This window comes from Phyllobates terribilis, unplaced genomic scaffold (genome assembly GCF_046119375.1).
Source record: "Phyllobates terribilis strain yellow unplaced genomic scaffold, ASM4611937v1 Scaffold_7__3_contigs__length_470593459, whole genome shotgun sequence".
In the NCBI taxonomy this organism is placed as follows: Eukaryota; Metazoa; Chordata; class Amphibia; order Anura; family Dendrobatidae; genus Phyllobates; species Phyllobates terribilis.
In genome coordinates, this window is record NW_027362767.1 from 63,480,138 (window position 1) to 63,486,892 (window position 6,755).

Below are 6,755 nucleotides of genomic sequence, written 5' to 3' on the forward strand. Positions count from 1 at the left end.
TGGTTCCAACCACCGTGTCTTTGTGCGACGCAGAAAAGGTGAACGGATGGACTCTACATGCCTGGTTCCCAACGTGAAGCATGGAGGAGGAGGTGTAACGGTGTGGGGGTGCTTTGCTGGTGACACTGTTGGGGATTTATTCAAAATTGAAGGCATACTGAACCAGCATGGCTACCACAGCATCTTGCAGCAGCATGCTATTCCATCCGGTTTGCGTTTAGTTGGACCATCATTTATTTTTCAACAGGACAAATACCCTCAAACATACCTCCAGGCTGTGTAAGGGCTATTTGACCAAGAAGGAGAGTGATGGAGTGCTTTGTCAGATGACCTGGCTTCCACAGTCACCAGACCTGAACCCAATCGAGATGGTTTGGGGAGAGCTGGACCGCAGAGTGAAGGCAAAAGTGCCAACAAGTGCTAAGCATCTCTGGGAACTCCTTCAAGATTGTTGGAAGACCATTTCCGGTGACTACCTCTTGAAGCTCCTCAAGAGAATGCCAAGAGTGTGCAAAGCAGTCACCAAAGCAAAAGGTGGCTACTTTGAAGAACCTAGAATATAAGACATATTTTCGGTTGTTTCACACTTTTTTGTTAAGTATATAATTCCACATGTGTTAATCCATAATTTTGATGCCTTCATTGTGAATGTACAATTTTCATAGTTATGAAAATACAGAAAAATCTTTAACTGAGAAGGTGTGTCCAAACTTTTGGTCTGTACTGTACATTCAAATCAATTGAGAGAATTGCAAAATGCGTAGTCACCTCTCTCCTGGCACTGGGGCCCCATTCTTGATGAACGCAAAACTCAACAGTGCGACCCCCCGTCTATGGTATATCATTGCTCAAGATGGGAATAACCCTTTAAAGGGAACTTGTCGCCAGGTTTTTGCTTTGTAATCCGACAGCAGCATGCTGTAAAGACAGAGACCTTGATTCCAGTGATGTGTCACTCAGTTTACTGGGTGCAACAGTTGTGATAGAGTCACAGTTTTCTCTGTCGAAGATCTAGAAGAACTCAGAATGCTGAGCTCTGTATAACCCCGCCCCCACTACTGATTGGCCACTTTCTGTATACACTATATATTGACAGAAAGCAGCCAATCAGTGGTGGGGGCTGGGTTGGCCTAGGAGGCACAAGACACCCAGTCCTGTGGTGATAATCTCCTGCTGATAAAATGCTGATTTTATTGAACCAGCAAGACAAAGCCTAGTAAGTGACACATCGCTGGAATCAGGGTCTCTACCTCCACATCATGCTGCTCTCAGATTACATAGCAAAAACCTGCTGACCGATTCCCTTTAAAGCAATGTTCCCAGATGTTAAAAGGTTGCATTTTTTTTGTCTGCACCAAAATATGCAATAAAAATTTGCTCTTAATTTTGCTTTATTGCTGAATTTTCATTTTTCCTTAAAGCAATTTTGGTACAGATTTGATACAGTGGAGGTTTTTTTATGCTATTTTAGTACAGAAACGCTGGCATTCTGCACTTTATTTTTACTCTCCCCATAGAAGTTGATAGGGAAAAAAATACACAAAAAAAATTCACAGTTCAGCAGCATCTTTAAACACACAGAAAGCATGAATTTCATGAAATCACATCCACTTTGCTTGAACTGTTAGATTTACTGCACAAAAAGACACAGCAGAAACTATAAGCTACATGGGAATATGAGCTAACAGTCAGATCTATCTGAGCTCCTTCTGACTGCAGGGTCTTCTAAGTCGATTTATGACCAGTTAAATGATAAAGATTGATTTGGTCATGAATAAGCTCTGAAGATGGTCTAGGAGAGTTAAGGAGCTCACTGATGGATTCACAGGTAACTCATTCTGCAATCTCTAATTTATTTATTTTTCTCCCTTATATAGTGCCATTAATTCTACAGTGCTTTACAGACATTATAGGTACTGTCCCCATTGGGGCTCACAATCTAGATTCCCTATCAGTATGTCTTTGGAGTGTGGAAGGAAACTGGAGAACCTGGAGGAAACCCACACAAAAACAGGGAGAACATACAAACTCCTTGCAGATGTTGTCCTTGGTTGGATTTGAACCCAGGACTCCAGTGCTGTAAGGCTGCAGTGATGACCACTGAGCCACAGTGCTGCCCTATGTACAGTAATACATAGAGGCTGCTGAAGCCAAACGGTTCAATATTTCTATAGGAACCCTATTTCAAAAATTAATTTTAATAAAAAAAGACATACACTCAAGTAAAAAAAAATACCACCAATAATGTCCATATTAAAAAAATCAAGTGGAATAAAGCTACTGTAAGTGGGTCCTCACCGATTCATAAATTCACTATAAATTTGGCCAGAAAATCAGGACATAAATTATAGACCAAATGCCAGGTATACATAATATTACTCTGGGGGATCTGAAGAAGTACATTTACGTAAAAAAAAAATTAGCAGCTTTTTAAAAAATCACAATTGATGAATCGGTTGCAAACATCTGGAAAATAATAAACACACCCACAATAGTGAACATTAAAAAAAAACAGGCGACGGCATTTAAAATAGACTGTAAAAAAAGGTGCAAATTAAAAGAAGAATTTGGCAAAAATAAAAAAATAGGCAAAAAACACAAAAAAAATTGACGAAAATGCAAATGCAATAATGAATCGGACTCCAAGAATGTGAAAAAGGCCACATTCTCACCTTCAGTATTTGGTCAGTATTTTACATCAGTATTTGGAAGCCAAAACCAGGAGAGGAGCAATCAGAGGAAAAGTATAATAGAAACACGTCACCACTTCTGTATTTATCACCCACTCCTGGTTTTGGCTTACAGATACTGAGATAAAATGCTGACCAAATACTGAAGGTGGGAACGTGGCCAAACTCTTAAAACGACATCATTCAATAGATTAGACTCTGCATTAGCACCAATTAGGAAAATAACACCAATATCTTATATTTTACTGTTTTATGGGCAGCACAGTGGCTCAGTGGTTAGCACTGTTGATTGTCATCACTGGGGTCCAGGGTTCAAATCCCACCAAGGACAGCATCTGCTAGGTGTTTCTATGTTCTCCCCATGTTTGCATGGGTTTCCTCCAGTTTCCTCCCACACTCCAAAGACATACTGATAGGGAATGTAGATTGTGAGCTGATGTCTGTGGAATTAATGGTGCCATATAAGTGAGTGAAATAAATAAAAAAACAGAATGATATAGAGACACCATTACCATATGGTGTAAAGAATGACTGTGGCACCATTTTCCTACACAAATGCTGGTGGACTTTTTACTAGACAAAAGGAGATGCATGGACTGAAGTGAACTTCTATTTTTGACTTTCAATGACTATGAATAGTTGTATGCAATAATAGAATTTTATAATGAATTAAATCCATTTTATTAGAAATTTTCCGCACCGAGTAGCAGGTACAGTACAGACCAAAAGTTTGGACACACCTCATTTAAAGATTTTTCTGTATTTTCATGACTTTGAAAATTGTACATTCACATTGAAGGCATCAAAACTATGAATTAACACATGTGGAATTATATACTTAACAAAAAAGTGTGAAACAACTGAAAATATGTCTTACATTCTATGTTCTTCAAAGTAGCCACCTCTTGCTTAGATGACTGCTTTGCACACTCTTGGCATTCACTTGATGAGCTTCAAGAGGTAGTCACCAGAAATGGTTTTCACTTCACAGGTGTGCCCTGTCAGGTTTAATAAGTGGGATTTCTTGCCTTATAAATGGGGTTGGGACCATCAGTTGTGTTGTGCAGAAGTCTGGTGGATACACAGCTGATAGTCCTACTGAATAGACTGTTAGAATTTGTATTATGGCAAGAAAAAAGCAGCTAAGTCAATAAAAACGAGTGGCCATCATTACTTTAAGAAATGAAGGTCAGTTAGTCCAAAAAATTGGGCAAACTTTGAAAAGTGTCCCCAAGTGCAGTTGCAAGTGTCCCCAAGTGCAGTTGCAAAAACCATCAAGCGCTACAAAGAAACTGGCTCACATGAGGACCGCTCCAGGAAAGGAAGACCAAGAGTCACCTCTGCTTCTGAGGATAAGTTTATCCGAGTCACCAGCCTCAGAAATCGCAGGTTAACAGCTGCTCAGATTAGAGACCAGGTCAATGCCGCACAGAGTTCTAGCAGCAGACACATCTCTCCAGCAACTGTTAAGTGGAGACTTTGTGCAGCAGGCCTTCATGGTAAAATAGCTGCTAGGAAACCACTGCTAAGGACAGGCAACAAGCAGAAGAGACTTGTTTGGGCTAAAGAACACAAGGAATGGACATTAGACCAGTGGAAATCTGTGCTTTGGTCTGATGAGTCCAAATTTGAGATCTTTGGTTCCAACCACCGTGTCTTTGTGCGACGCAGAAAAGGTGAATGGATGGACTCTACATGCCTGGTTCCCACCGTGAAGCATGGAGGAGGAGATGTGATGGTGTGGGGGTGCTTTGCTGGTGACACTGTTGGGGATTTATTCAAAATTGAAGGCATACTGAACCAGCATGGCTACCACAGCATCTTGCAGCGGCATGCTATTCCATCCGATTTGCGTTTAGTTGGACCATCATTTATTTTTCAACAGGACAATGACCCCAAACACACCTCCAGGCTGCGTAAGGGCTATTTGACCAAGAGGGAGAGTGATGGGGTGCTACGCCAGATGACCTGGCCTCCACAGTCACCAGACCTGAACCCAATCGAGATGGTTTGGGGTGAGCTGGACCGCAGAGTGAAGGCAAAAGGGCCAACAAGTGCTAAGCATTTCTGGGAACTCCTTCAAGATTGTTGGAAGACCATTTCCGGTGACTACCTCTTGAAGCTCATCAAGAGAATGCCAAGAGTGTGCAAAGCAGTCATCAAAGCAAAAGGTGGCTACTTTGAAGAACCTAGAATATAAGACATATTTTCAGTTGTTTCACACTTTTTTGTTAAGTATAGAATTCCACATGTGTTAATTCATAGTTTTGATGCCTTCAGTGTGAATGTACAATTTTCATAGTCATGAAAATACAGAAAAATATTTAAATGAGAAGGTGTGTCCAAACTTTTGGTCTGTACTGTATATGCAAAACTTGTGTGTTCAGCTTTCTCCAGCAGTCGGAGGTTGAGTATACGTGTCTCCGCTCCATTCACTATGGGGCTCTGCAAAGTTCCCAATTTCCAGATCTCTATTCTCGTTATCGTTGCGGGTCTCAGCAGTAAGACCCCCAGCAATCACTAAGTTATCCCCCATCCTATGGAGATACTATTCCTATTTTGGCAATAACCCTTTAATAGCAGGAGGCTCCCAGTCCAGGTCACTCTGGAGGACGCAGCGCACATTGCGCAGTACTTGGACTGTCTATTGATTTCAATAAGAACTGTGCAGTCCTTAATTTCTCCTGCGGTGGAGCTACAGGGTTTCCCTATGATCAAAGACAACCCCTTTCAAGTCTTAGAAAATTCTGTAATTCTATAGTTTCGTCTGCCATGCAGAAAATATGCGCCAGTCCGTGCAGTTATAATGGAGCAGGTTGTATAACTGCTCATCATTGTCTATGTAGACTCAGAATAATACTTTAGTTATGTAAATTATGATGAGGGAATTGTATTAAAAATATCTACTATGCAAATTTATGAAGAAGGACTTGGTAATGAATACTTAATTGAGTTTTAGGCTCTAGGCGTGTTGCAGTGCCAGCTGCGCACGGCTATGCATATTTGCACTCTCTGTATGCAATATTCTAATTGTATTCATTATCAGAATTGCAGCTCATATATTAACACAATTACGTGTCATTTGCAGCAAGTACTATGCAGTTCTAAGAAATGTCATACCAAATTACATAGATATGGATGAAAATAAACAAAACTTCAAAGCAGCCATTATAAGTACATTATTGAGCCAGTTCTAATCATAATATTGATGCCAGTTGTATAACATTCTGTTACTGTGTAATATATAACCAATGTCATTACACTTTGCTACATTTGCTTATTTTGTAACCAAACCATTTAAAGGGGTTTCTGGGACCTGAAATATTACTGACCTATGGTATCCTATGGATAGGTCAATATCAGATCAGTGGAGGTCTGACACCTGGCACCCCCATGATCAACTGTTAGCTGGACTTAAAGGGGTTTTCCCACCAACAAAAGTTCATTTTAATCAATAGATCTTGGAATAATAATAACTTCCACAATTGGATGTATTTAAATAAAATGTTCCTGTGCTGAGATAATCTTATAAATGTGCCCCTGCTGTGTACTGTGTAATGGCTGTGTCTGACCATGAAGGAACATGGTCTGATCATACCACATCTCCTGAGCAGGGGAGGAAGCAAAAGAGTATACAGATATTACAGCAGAGGATTGCAGCTGATTCTTTTGTGTCAGGTAAAACATTTCCTTGTCTGTTTTTAAACAATGTTTTACTTCAAAGAAAGAATCAGCTGTGATCCCCTGCTGTAATATCTGTATACTCTTTTGCTTCCTCCCCTGCTCAGGAGATGTGGTATGATCAGACCATGTTCTTTCATGGTAAGACACAACCATTACACAGTACACAGCAGGGACACATTTATAAGATTATCTCAGCACAGGAACATTTTATTTAAATACATTCAATTGTGGAAGTTATTATCATTCCAAGAACTATTGATTAAAATGAACTTTTGTTTGTGGAAAAAAACCTTTAGCCTCGGTGCCCATTGAAGTGAATGGCAGCTGTACTTCAGTGTCCAAGAAAAACAGTTTTCAAACAGAGGAGATCCCTTTTTTCGA